This window comes from Aedes aegypti, chromosome 3, assembly GCF_002204515.2.
Source record: "Aedes aegypti strain LVP_AGWG chromosome 3, AaegL5.0 Primary Assembly, whole genome shotgun sequence".
NCBI classification, from domain to species: Eukaryota; Metazoa; Arthropoda; class Insecta; order Diptera; family Culicidae; genus Aedes; species Aedes aegypti.
This window is the reverse complement of record NC_035109.1, coordinates 7719906-7735624: the sequence shown is the minus strand read 5'-3', so window position 1 is coordinate 7735624 and position 15719 is coordinate 7719906. Positions and strand designations below refer to the sequence as shown.

The 15719-nt window shown below is 35.2% G+C and overlaps 1 protein-coding gene across 11 annotated transcripts in view; it reads right to left on the bottom strand.

The window, feature by feature from the left end:
• LOC5571891 (uncharacterized protein CG43867) overlaps positions 1–15719 on the bottom strand; it is a 534531-nt gene that overhangs the window by 351120 nt on the left and 167692 nt on the right. The window lies entirely within an intron of this gene.

The window sequence follows — 15719 nt, the reverse complement described above, 5'->3', positions numbered from 1 at the left end:
GTAGCCAACGGTGGTTCAAGCGAATTCCATCAAGAAAAATTCTTTTCTGGAGAAGAACTTTCTCAGTCAATCAAACTGGATGAGTTATTTTTTCTACTGCCAAACTACTCTGGGACCAGCAGCGAAAATTTTGAATATTTTGAGAATGTAGTGAAGCAATTAAAAAGGGTTTTCAAGATCGACGATGAAATACTGAAGTTGCTCATTTTGAAACGCTTAACGGGAAACGCACAGCTTTGGTCCACGGCTCATCCAAATTTGATGCAAATGGATCTTCAAGATTTTCTCAGTAACATGAAGGAAGTATTTTCGGTTCCAAAAAGTTCATTACAACTATACAAGCATTTGGAGTCAAGAAAATGGAAGTTCGGTGAGCCTTTTGGACAGTATTGTATTGAAAAACAGATACAGTGGGATTCCGTTTTTGGCATGCTCCGTTTTTGGCATGCTCCGATTTTGGCACCCCCCGATTTTGGCAACAAAATGGATCCGTTTTTGGCAACATTTTTCAATACCATTAAAATTTGTAATTTTTTGCAAATATTATCGTGTCTGTTGCTTTAGTCGTTAGAATAGCATGTCAATTCCACACCAATTACATTTCAGAGCTCCATTTCCGTCGATATTTTCCCAAATCTCACCAACTACTAAGGACTCGGGTACGCGCTTATTTACTTCAGAATGGTCATTGGTCGTACATTGACAACGATTCATGAGACCAATAATCTCCACCAGTATCTCAACTAAAGACCAATATTTTTTCTTAGGCATTCATATCGAGTGACCAGCCCACGTGAGTCTTCCAATAGGTGATACAATAAAAAACACTTTTCTTCAGATTCGGAACAGCTTGTTTGAACAAAGCACCAGCACCGACATAAGAACAACAAAAAATCTATGACTCACACAGAGTTACAATCATAAATCTTGTCTCATCTTCTTGGCTCACTGTCTTTATTATTAAAGCTACGTTCCCTCTTTTCTATAGGCTCTGTAAGGCGTTAGATTTGTTAAGGATGATCCAGAATTCGGTACAAGATTGTTAATCAAGGATACGGGTCTCAACAACATCAAAATGTTCCTTACGAGCTGAGTCTATGAGTTCCCTAACTGTACCCTGGAGAATCCTTAAGGAATTCTTGGTTCTTGTGGGACTTTTCAGAAATTTTATCGAAATCATGAGGATATCTGCAGATTCCAAGTGGACACTGAGGGCTTATTGAGGGATCCAAGAATTTATTCAAAATCTGGTAATTCTTAATAAACTCTAGGGCGTCCTGTAATTTTTAATCGGGATAATGTGAATTCCTAGTAGTATTTTTAAAATTTATGTCCAAAGCTTGGGGAGTTGAAAAGGTTCCCAGAGGAATTTGAGGTGCGCTAGTGGTAGCCTAATACACCCGATTCTGTTTTTGCACGGGGGATGCAAAAAAAGTTTTCAGTTCAAAATTTCAAAAACCGTGCAAAAAAGTAACACCATTGCTCGACGTTTCATGCAAAAATAAGGTTTTGGCGAAAAAAAATGTATGGAAACTTTTTTTGCACGGCCGTGTAAAAAAATCCGTGCAAAAACAGAATTGGGTGTAATAATAAACTTTAAATGTTTTTTTCATCGGAGACTTGAGAATTTTCAGCAACATCGCAGCGGAATTCCAATATGTTTACTCCTAGCAAAATCCTTAGCAAGATCCTGAGAACTCTATGCGAGATCCTACGGGTGCTTGGCAAGATGCTTTAGAGCTCAAGCGTTTTTTTCTGTAGATCCCTTATGAGAACCTGAAGATTCCTTTAAGGTTCTTGAGCATGAGCATGAGCATGAGCATGAGCATAAATGGCCGTACAATTCGTAGTTGCTACTCCGTGATTGACCAGAGCAATCAAGGTTGCACAGAGATTTGATGAATGGGGCTTGGGATTAGCTTACCATTCCTCAATGTGCACAAATTGAGAGCTCAAATATTCAAAGTCAATAACGACGCCGGCCACGTCCTTACGGTCATTGGGGAAGGGAAGGAATGTTAGATAGACAACCATTGTTACTAGAGACCGAAGAATCTTCTGCATCTCCACAGTTGTCATGGGAAGGATATTGGGTTAATGGGATAAGGTAGAGATCTGGGAGTCACCAATGTTTGGTGATGCGATCCATAATATAATCACGCCTAACCGGATTCGCGATATTATTCGATAATCACATTGTACGCCGAACACGCCACGCGAGCGACGCGCAGCATGATTGATCCTGCTCACATCACCCGCCCCGAAGGAGCAAGTGACGCGAGCAAAAGACCAAACACTACTAACCCGATTCTCGATCCGCGACACTATTATATCACGCTACGCGAGCGACGCGCAGCATGATTGATCCTGCTCACATCACCCGCCCCCGCAGGAGCAAGTGACGCGAGCAAAGGATCAAACACTACTAACCCGATTCTCGATTCGCGACACTATTATATCACGCCACGCGAGCGACGCGTAGCATGATTGATCCTGCTCACATCACCCACCCCCGCAGGAGCAAGTGACGCGAGCAAAAGATCAAACACTACTAACCCGATTCTCGATCCGCGACACTATTATATCACGCCACGCGAGCGACGCGTAGCATGATTGATCCTGCTCACATCACCCACCCCCGCAGGAGCAAGTGACGCGAGCAAAAGATCAAACACTACTAACCCGATTCTCGATCCGCGACACTATTATATCACGCCACGCGAGCGACGCGTAGCATGATTGATCCTGCTCACATCACCCACCCCCGCAGGAGCAAGTGACGCGAGCAAAGGATCAAACACTACTCTGAAGATTCCTTTAAGGTTCTTGAGGTTTCATAACAGGATCCTGTAAATTTCAGTTGATTTCATAAGGTAGGTGTCAAACATATATCAAGCTCAATTTAAAATTATTTCAAGTAAAAACTAAATTCTACAAATCACGAGTCACGTTTATGCATCATCTAATGTTTATATTTGCCCTTTTGATTGCAGTCAACCATTATCAGAAACATAAGTTGAAGAAGCTATTCTAAACCGCCCGAATTTTTCAAATTTTACGTTAAAGTCTAAAGTTAAACTGATTTTAAATGTTCATACAATTAGAAAAAAACTAATGCCACTTTGCAATATCCAACGCTTTCGATACATAAATCCGTCTTTATAAGAAAACAATTTTTTTTTTTCGTTTTCTCTCATAGTTTTAAGAAAATGTCCAGTTCTTGAATAAAGGTCACTTACGCGATTATTGATTTTACAAGGCCCTCTTATACAAAAATTATACTTAAAGCTTCTAAAAAATAATTGAAGACGTTGAGGCGTAAAAACGCCACCAGAAAAACGTTTGCCATTACGGGGCTATAGATTCATAGCTTTTGTATAATCCTTCGAAAAAATGCTTCGAAGTGAACCTTTTCGAAGTCTCAACGCCTTATGATTCCATAAAAATGATGTATTAACATTGTAATGATGTTTTCAAAACCAATAGTTGAAAAAAAAAAATTGAAATATGGGTTCCGATTTTGGCACGGTTCCGTTTTTGGCAACTGAAAATTTAAACTTTGTTGCCAAAAACGGAATCCCACTGTACTTGCGATGCCATTACATCTTTCGGAGTCTGAACTGATCGAGTACCTTGTCGAAGGGATCCCGGATCTACAATTGAAGACTCAGGCAAGAATGCAAAAGTTTTCAAAAGTTGCAGATCTCAAAAAAGCCTTTTCGTTGGTCAACCTTTGTCAGCAAGTCATGCCAGCTTCCGTTGTTCATCATAAGCAGCAACAAGATCGTCGTCAACAAGAACATCACATTGACCACCAATTATCTAGGAGAAATCAAACTTACTGTGGATCAAACCCAATTGGAGAAATTAACACCACAAAAGACAATCTGACTAAGCTGGACGTATTGAATGGACTGGTAGATTTAAAAGTTATTGATATTAACCAACCGTTAAAAGCTCTTTTCGATACAGGTAGTCCTGTTTCTCTGATACATCTTAAATTTACGAAACCTGAAACAATTACTAAACATGATAAACGAAAAATTTATAAGGGTATCGGAGGAACACGATTGACCATTTTAGGTAGTTTCAGTACTAATGTTTATGTTCAAAATGTTTCATTCAAGGTTAACTTTTTGGTTGTTCCTGATTCAACCCTGTCGTCATACGATGCAATTATTGGCCGGGATATTATTATGAAACCTGGAGTTCGAACAATTATTGAGAGAAACCACATAAAAATTTCTAGAACACCTGTAATTGAAAAAATGAATGCTGGACATCTTGATGAAATGATACCCGTTAATTCTGTTCTTGATGATTCGAAAATTTCGGTGAATGTTGGACACGTAAGTGATGATCAATTTGTAAAATTTATGGATGTTTTAAAAAGGCATTATTTATTTTCTGACAAACCTTTGCAACCTAAAACAAAATTTGAAATGAAAATTGATTTAAAATCAGGTACTCAGTTTCATTTTAAGCCAAGACGGTTATCATTTGCTGAAAAATCCAAAGTAGATGAGAAAATTAAAGAACTTTTACGCGATAACATTATAAAAGAAAGTGATTCTCCTTTCGCTAGTCCGATTGTTTTGATACCAAAAAAGGATGGTGCTATTAGAATGTGTGTAGATTATCGTAAATTAAATAAGGATACTCATAGAGATAATTATCCTCTGCCGTTGATCGAAGATATTTTAGACAAATTAAGGAACAAACATTTTTTTTCAGTTTTAGATTTAAAATCTGGATTTCATCAAATTAAAATTGCCTCTGAATGCACCAAGTTTACGTCTTTTGTTACTCCATCAGGCCAGTACGAATATTTACGTGTTCCATTTGGACTGTGTAATGCTCCTGCAGTTTTTCAAAGATTTATCAATAAGATTTTCAAAAATTTGATTGAAGAAGGAAAGATTTGTGTTTATATTGATGATATTATTATATTTTCTGAAACTTTTGAAGAACATTTAGAAATCCTGCAATCCGTTTTCAAAATTTTAAGTGACAATCTTTTGGAGTTAAACTTAGACAAATGTAAATATTTATTTGAAGAAATTGATTACCTAGGATATACAATAAATAAACATGGAAGACGACCAAATAAATCGCAAATAGAAGCTGTTTTGAATTTTCCTATTCCAAAAAATGCTAAGGATGTTCAAAGATTCATAGGTTTAACAAGTTATTTTAGAAAATTTATTAAAAATTTTGCAACAATTGCAAGGCCTTTATATAGTTTAATGAAAAAAGATGCAGTATTTATTTTTGGCATTGAACAACAAACTTCTTTCAAAAAACTCAAAGAAATGTTAGTATCAGCACCAATATTGTGTATTTTTAATCCTAATGCGGAAACTCAGCTTCATTGCGATGCGAGTTCATATGGATTTGGAGCAATGTTATTACAAAAACAAGAAGATAACAAATTTCGTCCAGTTAGTTATTTCAGTAAAAATACAGATAAATTTGAATCTAAATTACATAGTTTTGAGTTAGAAACTCTTGCAGTAGTGTTCGCGATTAAACGATTTCATGTATATTTATCTGGAATGACTTTTAAAATATTTACTGATTGTAATGCCTTAGCGCAAACCTTGGTTAAAAAGGAAATTAATCCTAAAATTAGCAGATGGGCTATGTTTTTGGAGAATTATGATTACAAATTAGAATATAGGGATGAATCAAGAATGAGGCATGTAGACGCTTTGAGTAGGCAAAATATGTCTAAGATTCACGTTTCATCTCAAAACTTTGAAGTTGAAGAAATTAATTTATTACAACCAGAGAATATCGAAAGAAATGTAATATTGGCTCAAGAACAGGATGAAAAGCTAAAAAACATAAAACAGCATCTAGAGAACTATACATTTCCAAATTTTGAATTGAAAAATGGCATCCTTTTTAGAAAAAGTAGTGATAAATTATTATTAGTTATTCCAAAGCTTATGATAGATAGTATAATACGAATATGTCATGACGAAAATGGACATATCGGTGCAGATAAAACAATGATTGAAATAAAAAAGCATTACTGGTTTTCAAATATGAAGAAAATTGTTAGAAAATATATATCAAATTGTCTAAGCTGCATATTTTATAGCCCAAAAGATGGCAAAAAAGAAGGATTTTTAAAAAACATAGATAAAGTTAATGAACCTTTCAACACAATTCATATAGACCATTATGGTCCTATTCAATTACCGTCGAGTGGAGGATTTAAACATATTTTAGTTGTAGTTGATGCGTTTACTAAATTTGTAAAATTTTACCCAACAAAGACAACTAATTCAGATGAAGTTATAAAACATTTATCAAACTACATTAATTATTACAGTAAACCAGTAAGAATTGTGTCTGATAGAGGATCTTGTTTTTCATCAGTTAAATTTAGAAATTTCACAAAAAATAATTGTATAGATCATGTTAAAACTGCAGCATATACACCAGAGGCAAATGGACAAGCAGAAAGGGTTAACCGAACATTAACGCCAATGCTTTCTAAATTAATTAATGATACTGGTTTGAAATGGAATCTTCTTTTGAACAGAATGGAGTACATATTTAATAACACGTATAACAGATCAATTAAAAATTATCCTAGTATTTTACTGTTCGGGTTACGACAGCGGAACTTAAATGTTACAGATCATAACTTAGAGGCATTTGTAGATAATTTTCAAAATAATAATAATCGAATTGATTTGCAAACTGAAAGAGATAGAACAAAAGAGGTAATTCAAAGCAGTCAAGCCTATAATAAAATGGTAACTGATAAAAAACGTAAAAAGGTTACTGAGTATAAAGTTGGAGATTTTGTTGTGCTCAAATCGATTTCGCCATCAAAGCTTTCGGAAAAATTTAAAGGGCCTTACATCATCCATAAAATTTTACCAAATGATCGTTATGTAGTAACTGATATAGAGGGTTTTCAGGCATCTAGCATTCCTTTTCACTCAGTATGTTCACCTGGAAATATGAAGCTGTGGTTATCTCCTAATAATTTATTAGAACAAGATTTAAATGACGATGAGGACATCGGTTGATCAGGATGGCCGAAATGTAGTAATAAATGAGTAGGTAATAATCACAGTAGGCAACGACTTACGACAGACATGAAATAAATTGTAATGACTGACATTCAATAAATCATCATCAAACTGATTGGATGTGTTTCCTTCAATCACACAGTATGGATGCCTGAGAAAATATGTTAGAGCTCTATTTGAGATACTTAGAGATATCAACGGTGCCATGGACCGTTGTGAGTACATGAATACATTCCCAAGTAAATAGACCCTTACGGGAGCCCTAGTATTTGCTGGGATTTCGGTGAATATTGACAAAGATGGTGCTCTGAAATAATCTATTTTTAAATAACTGAAGCAAAAGACACGATGATAGTTAAAGAGATACAAATGTTTATGGTACTCAAAAATTTTTCCAAAAACCGATACATTTGGTTGCCTAAATCGGGGGGTGCCAAAAACGGAATCCCACTATAGTTGTTTTAAGAATTTAATAGCATGCCGTAAATATTTTTAATTGTTAAATTAGGAATACCTCCAACTTCAGAGAGTCCTCCTGGAACTCGAACAAAAACTCTTCAGTAGATTTGTTCAGGAATTGCTTTAGACATTCTTCTACCAATTCCATCTGAAATTCGACAGGAAAAGTTCCAGGAGTTTTCTCGGGGAATTTCTTCAAGGATACCTTCTTGAATTTCTCCAGGTATTTTTGCACATGTATTTTAATAAATTCCACCAGGTATTTCATCTGATTTTTTTTCACAAATTCCTCCAAGGATTTCAATAGAATATCTTCTAGAAATATCCTTACAGATTCCTCCAGAACTCTTCTAGGATTTTCTTGAGAATTTTTTTTCAAAAGCATCTCTAAAATTTTTGTCAGCTTTTTTCCAGCGGTTTCTCTTATAATTCTTTCAATAATATCAACAGTATGCTGGAACTGTTATACGGCTACCAATGCATTGCAATGTTACTTAGCCTTGATTTCTAGCGTTCAATTGTTGTAATAAGCAATAAGTTTTCCTCCAGTTCACGCTAGTTACATGTAAATGGTCAAACGGTGTTTCGAAGTTGTGAGTACAAATCAATAAAAACCGAGTAAAGTACTATACAATTTGATTCCAACTAGAATTTGTATCCTTTGAAAGATGCACGTATTTTGACTAAGACTCGTCAAGTCACTGTCATTGAAGATGGCCTTAAAAATTCTAGCTGCAATCAAAAGGTGGAGTACTTGATTCGGTTTTTATTTACTGCTGGTATTTCACAGCTCTAGTGTGTACTACCATAGATCAATAAATAAACAATTAATTAATCTTTGAGCTGTTCAGCATCATTAATCCTTGATGAACTTTGTGATCCGTTTAGAACATCTCAATAAATCAAGAGAATCCCTCTAGAACTGCGTGAGAAGCTTTATGAATATCTAAGAAGAACCCTGATCACTTGAGAATACCCGAAAACTTCTTTAAACTTTTAGAGAATCTTTATAAAAGCTTAAGAAACCTATGACACTTCTTATGGATATCCCTGATAAACTCTTCGGAAGCTTCTGAAAAAATCTTAGGAAACGCATTTAGAAACCTTGAGAATGCGTTTGACACTTCTGAGAAAGCTTTGGGAACTTCTAAATTCTTTCGAACTAACCTCAATGCCCGAACTAGATTCACTCGTTTTACGAACTTCCGATTTACACACTTAGAATCAAATGCCGAAGTTCGGCTTTCTGAAACCGATCTCTGTTTACTAGTTGAAACTGATAAACTCGGTTTGCGTTTCAATATTCAATTACTGATATAAACTGACAATCTCGGTATTTTCAAAACTGGAATGTCAGCAAAAAATCAAAACAATCCTTTCTGAGATACTCTAAGTATCCTAGCGTATTAATCGTCTTCTGTAATTCAGAAGAATGTAGTCAATTATGTAGTTTGTAGTTTCATAGACTTGAAATGATGCATTTACACTTTCGTATCCAATTGAATTGCCTGTTCCGGATGCGACAGAAAAACAAGTTATTGTCGACTTTGAGTACTGAAATAAAAGCAAAAAATGTACTTACGATTAATTTCGTGCAAGCCGCTACAATTTCGTTTTAGAATTAACCATGATCTCGTAACCAAATCACAGTATGGTCACAATTTTGTATGATAAACATAAGAGCGGCGAATGTTTACGTTTGCAAGCAAAACAATATGGCGGTTGAACAAAATACTGAGAATCTCAGTAATCTTATTGATAAACCGATATTTCGGCATTTTCGATAACTGAATTCGGTGAAAAGGTAGTAAACGTTGGTGCTCGGCATGCGGCGATGCCGAGTTACGGGTTTAAAAACCACATTAACCGAGATATTGGTTTTATGGATTCCGGAAACTCGGTAACGATTAGTTTTTAGCAGATTTATCAGCAAAGAGTCTAGATGCCGAAAGAATTCAGCGAGCTTGCGAATATTTTTTAAGTGTGTAGTTCATGAGATGATTGAACGGTGAGAACTGCACTTCAACGAACATCTGAATGGAGCTGAGAGCAGAAGTTGACAAAATGAAACCCATATATTGAATCATACGTTTTTACTGAGTGCACAGTTAATTAACAACGAGGCACTGTTTGAAGTAAAAACAAAATAGAAATCCACAATTTCCAACGTACCACTACACAAGCACAGTGCGGGAACAGGGAATTAGAAAAAAAAAACGCTGACCGTAGCGATATTCCACAGGAAACCCATACTGCTCCCCCTCTCTGTAACAATCTGGCGCAATGGGTCCGAAGCACGAGGCCAAACCCACAAACAGCCAGAGCAATGCGCCCAGAAGAGGAGAAGGAATGTTTTTCCCATTTTTTTTTGTTTGTTCTGTCACAATCCTCCAACCCGAGCAAAAGAAAATTGCAGCAGAATTGCAAACCAGGATATTCCATACCAGATAATTTTCAATACTACCACCTGAAAAAGATGTGAGAGAGCAATGCGTAAGAGGTAAAATACCTCATATGTGATGCATATTCTACAAACACCAAACTGGTAATTGGATCAGGTATTTTAATACCTAAATAATAAATGATGAGTTTTCATAAAGAAATTACAATTCCTTAATAGTCATGAAATACTTCAATGAGGTATTTTCAATTGTTTTACACCATATTTTCAATACCATAATCATATCAAATTGAGATGTGGACAATATCTGGACTACTGAACAATCCCTAATTATGCTATAATACCGAAAAATGTCATACATAGACAGTTGCGAGTTATTCGTTCCTGCTCGGGAACCAACCGACCAAGCGCTTCGCCAATGGTAACCAAGGACCCAACCAGACTCGTCCTGGCAGAGTACTAGATTCGTATGAACACGTGCAGTGAAGCCATTTTCCGAGCAGCCAAAGCCATCTGCGATGCCGGGCCACCGAATGGAGCGACCATTTACTGCAAAAGCCAGTAAAGTAGCAAATTTATTTGCCGAGATTAAAAATGATTTTAGCTTTTATTCCAGCTTTATCATTAACTTTTTCCCGTTTCGTCCTTGGTCCCTCCCGCCTTCCTTCCGGTGCTGCTGATCTAGCCGTTTGTTGTTTTCATATTTTCCCTCCTTCGTGTGGGCTTTGGACGATTCGATTGGGACTTTTTTCCCGTCCTCATTCGGAATTGCCCTGCTCTCTAACTGCTTATTTGCGTTCGTTGAGGTCAAGAGCTCTGAACTTACAACCTCAACTCGCAATATGCAACCCCAAGTGCCCGGCCGGAATGCTTAGTGACCTGGACGAGGCACGTCCCTAATTGATTACACAACCATCGGCCACCGGGCCGCCTCTCCTCTAGTGAAAGTAGAAACAGCAAATGCTAATTAGTCGTGCAGAAAGCAGAAGTTATGAAAGGATTATGAACATAAACAATTGTATCATCGTTATGTTTGCACGGTGCTTTCCAAGAGAATGTTATAAAAAAACCTCCAGTGAATTTGTGCTCAATAATCGTTTTCTATAGCTGAGCTGCATACTTGGGCGACATTTAAAATAATATCGGAGGGCCCTCTGGAGTTACGCCCTTTTGGTGGTATTTTTAGCTTCGCTTAGACTGACTACACACATCAATGGTTGCTATTCCATGTTTGGATTGGCCATAATCTTCTTCAGTGTGCATAATTCAGTGCCTCTATTTATACAGGGGCAATAGCGGCGCCGGCCACGTCCTTGTAGTCATGTGAGATTGGGGGAAGGGATGTTAGTGTGTTACCTTTGCTATTTGGAGACCGTGTTTACCTCTGCATTGGGGCCTTCCTTAGCCGAGTGGTTAGAGTCCGCGGCTACAAAGCAAAGCCATGCTGAAGGTGTCTGGGTTCGATTCCCGGTCGGTCCAGGATCTTTTTGTAATGGAAATATCCTTGACTTCCCTGGACTTAAAGTATCATCGTACCTGCCACACGATATACGAATGCGAAAATGGCAACTTTGGCAAAGAAAGCTCTCAGTTAATAACTGTGGAAGTGCTCATAAGAACTCTATGCTGAGTAGCCGGCTCTGTTCCCGTGGGGACGTTAATGCCAAGAAGAAGAAGTTTACCTCTGCATCTTCGCAAAGGTTACTGGGACGTTTGTTAATGGGGAGAATCGTTGGGTCACAGGATTCACCTTGATAAGCGATTAGGCCATGATAAACAATCATTTATGAGGTATAAATAAACTTATTTACTGTCACGAAACGGTGCTAAAAATTAGCGTTACACAGATTTTTGAACAGCCATTACTCTAAAACTGGTCATTTGATTTCAAATCTTCGATAGAAAAATACTATATATGATCGTAGCTAGAAAAAACAGTAGGGACCCACAAGAAATCTGTGCCAATTTTCGGATTTTCATACAAAGTAGGCCAAAAACGTATGAATGGGTCGAAAATTAGTGCTGGGTCGAAAATTGATGCTCTTCCCCTAGTAAGGGGCTGCCATTAGAAAATTGTTCAAAATCTTCAAAAAATCATAACTTTACAATGAACAAAACAATTTTTGATTTTCTTTTACCATTTGAATGCTTAAAATTATGTTTATCAGAGAAAAATAATATAGCACATAGTCGTAGTAAGATATAAGGTTTTTCAGGGGAATGCCCTATTTCATGGTCCCATTTGCCTATAAATCAAAATTCAAAGCGATAATATACAGTTTTTTCTTCAAAAAAATGATTGTATATGTCAGTTGGATAAAATTCAATAAAAACATACATTTTTGGAAACACTTAAAATTTATTTTACCTGAAAACTAAGCAAACTCCTTTTTTCACCTGTTCACCTGTCAAATGAAACTGTATGATTAAAAAAAAAGAAATTTCTTATTACACTAAACATTTATTTCACCTAGGAAACTGCTAAAACCCCATTTCATGAGACTGTTTTTGAGTTAATCAAAAACCAAAGTAATGACAAGTAGTTATTTACGGATTTAATTTGCTTAGAGAATGTAAGTGAACATGTTTGAGAAGAAATATAAAACTCATTTAACCTAACAAAATTCGAAAAACTCGATTTCATGAGCTTGTTTGCTTGTAACTATATTCAAAGCACTGGCACGTAGTTTTTTTCAAATAAAATTACTAAGGGAAGTTAGGAGAACCTGTTAATCCTCCAGCGCCCAAAAGTGAACTGTTATCGATAAAAATTTCATTCCAACGGGAGGTGAAACTTTATGTTTAATCTTGTTTTTTGATGAACCGGTTCAATTTACCGGTTCACTTTCGAACCGGTAAAATCCATTTTTTTATTTCAGGAGATAACCGCTGAAATTTGCTGTAATAATTTGGTAGCAGTTTATTCGTAAACTCAAATGTGTTACTTTTTGAACCGTTTTATTCTACCGATTAACTTTTGAACCGGTTGAAAAAATTATTTTTATTTCAGAAAACATTCCGTGAAGTTAACATTTGATAGAAAATTAATCCTACAAATGTAATGTGTAACTCATTGCACCGGTTCATTTTACCGATTCATTTTTGGACCGGTAAAATATTTCATACATTTATTTATTTATTTTGATGGAAGAAAAGTCGTTCGACTGAAATGTGTCATTTTTTGAATCGGTTCATTTTACCGTTTCACTTTTGAGCCAGCATATAAAGAAACTTATGCAGTTAGTGATTACATTTTAGTTGGACGTATTTTTAGAATAATGAGAATCAACGTTTAATGTTATAGCTTGTTATTTGTAAACCGGTTCATTAAACTGATTTAATCAAAATTTAATTTCGATGTTTTCTAAAATAATAAATCTTGTTTTTTTGATGAGCCGAACCGGTAAAATCAATAATTTATATTTCAGAAGATTACCGCTAAAGTTCGCTGCTAGAATTTGTAACTTTTTGAACCGATTCATTTTACAGATGCGTTTGTGAACCGGTAAAATCATTTGTTTTCATTTCAGAAAATAACCCGTGAAGTTTACTGTTATCAATTGATAGCAGATTATTCGAACAACTGAAATGTGTTGCTTTTAATCCGGTTCATTGTACCGATTCACTTTTAATCTGGCATATAAGAAAACTTGTGCTATTAGTAATGCTTCAGTTAGACGATAATGATGAAATATGTTTATAATGATGTAAATCGAAGTATGTACAATGTTAAATCTTGTAATTAGATAAAGCGTTGCAGGAGGTGTAATGTTGAGGAAAAACTTTTCTTTTTGAATCAATTTACTTTTATAGCGGATTAGCCAACTCATCCATGATGTTTTACGTTTTGGCTATTGAGTTGCGTGAGCTACAATCCATTCGTGAAAAATCTCAAGTAAGAGGTATGAGCATTTTTGATTTTTGCAATGCTGTCTAGACGATAATCGCTGTAGTTTGCTGCTATAATTTAGTATACGTTATATCGTACAAATGAAATGTGTAACTTTTTGTACTCTTTATATTAGTTCATCACTTTTGATCCTGTACATTTTTCATTTTTAGTTGTTAAGATTCTCAGTAAAGTTTACTGACATTATTTGATGGATAGTCGTACAACTGAAACGTGCTACCTTTTTGATTAGTTCATTTTACCGATTCCCTTTAGATCCAGTAAAATCATTTTTATTTCAGTAGACGACAGCTAAAGTTTGCTGTTATAATTTGAAAGCAGTTTAGTGGTTCAACTGTAATGTGTAACTTTTTGAACCGGTTCATTTTACCAATTCACTTTTGAACCAGTGAAATAAAAATATCGGCATTTAAAGGAAGTTGTGCAGTTTGTGATTCTTTTTCGGTTGAACGTATAATAAATAATAGTAAACATCGTAGTGTAATAACATCTTGTTATTTGATGAACTGGTTTATTAGTCATGCCAACTTACTCTTGAATTGGTATTTTTTTTCTGTTTGCTAATAGAAATTTGATTGTACGACTGGAATGCGTTACTGATTTGTTTATGAAACGGTTCGAACAAATATGCCATTATAAAGTCAAATAAATCATGTTTATGATTCTATAGTCAAATCATAATAATGAACGGACCATCGAGCTAGGGAAATATAGTTACAGTTCAGAGTAACTGCGATTAAAGTGACCAGCGAGGTAGCCATGTAAACTTACTTCTACTTTTGTTCTTTACTACAGAACATAGAGTCAGGCAAACTTGATTGTATTTCGATTGGAGGTATAATAATAAGATTCATAAGATTTTATTGAGTAGAAGCGTAACGTTGATATTGTTACATATTTACACACTGAAAAAATATTCGATGTTTTTTCATGAAAAATTAATTTTGGCCGATTTTTAGAATGTTGTGTTTTTTTTTCAAAATAAATACGTTCTGATGGTACAATAAGAATCTTGAAATGATTCTTATACATAATTATTGTAATGAAAATTTCTCTAGAAGTAGTCATTTTCCAATTATATCGAATAATGCAAAAAATAATTATTAAAATACTAAAATAGGTAATTTTCATTAGTTATTCGCGCTTCTCCATCATTGATAATACGTTTTCAAGAGTAAATCCTATATATCTTTCCATTTACTTATTTTCCTTGATGGAGAATCGCGAATAACAAATTTTTGATGAATACTAGATTGAAAAACACTCCGTTGCTAAGAAAGTAATACACAAACAGACGTCATTTTGCACTCCTAACTTGTTTCGAATTCCAAAACTTTGGTCTAGTAACCTTCGATATTGATCATGTCGACATACGGAGAAAAAATTGGGAACAAAGAATTAACAGAAACACATTGAGATATGGAGATATCGAGATAAGGAGGATATCGAGATACGGAGAGAGAAAATGTATGCAGACTGAACGGACCTATGAAATCATCGACATAGGGAGAGATATCGAGATATAGAACATCGAGATGTGGAGAGTCGACTGTAATTCGAAAATTGTTACTTCTAAAAAAAATGTCCATATAATCATTATGGTTCAGAATAATTTCAAGAGTCTTTTTGTATCATCAGAACGTTTTTAGTTTGTCAAAAAATCAAATAAAAAAATCGACCAAAAGTTGTCCTTAGAAAAAAAAATTCATCAAAAATTTCTCCATTATGAAACTTTGTACCAAACATCTGTTTACTATCAAAATTCTATGATGAAAATTAAAAATATATTAAAAATGGAGTTTTGCGTAATTTAACATTTAAGTTTTATTTTTGATTTTTTTATGAAAATAAATGAACTTTTTTTTTCAGTGTATATTTTTTTTCTTATAGTCTCAAC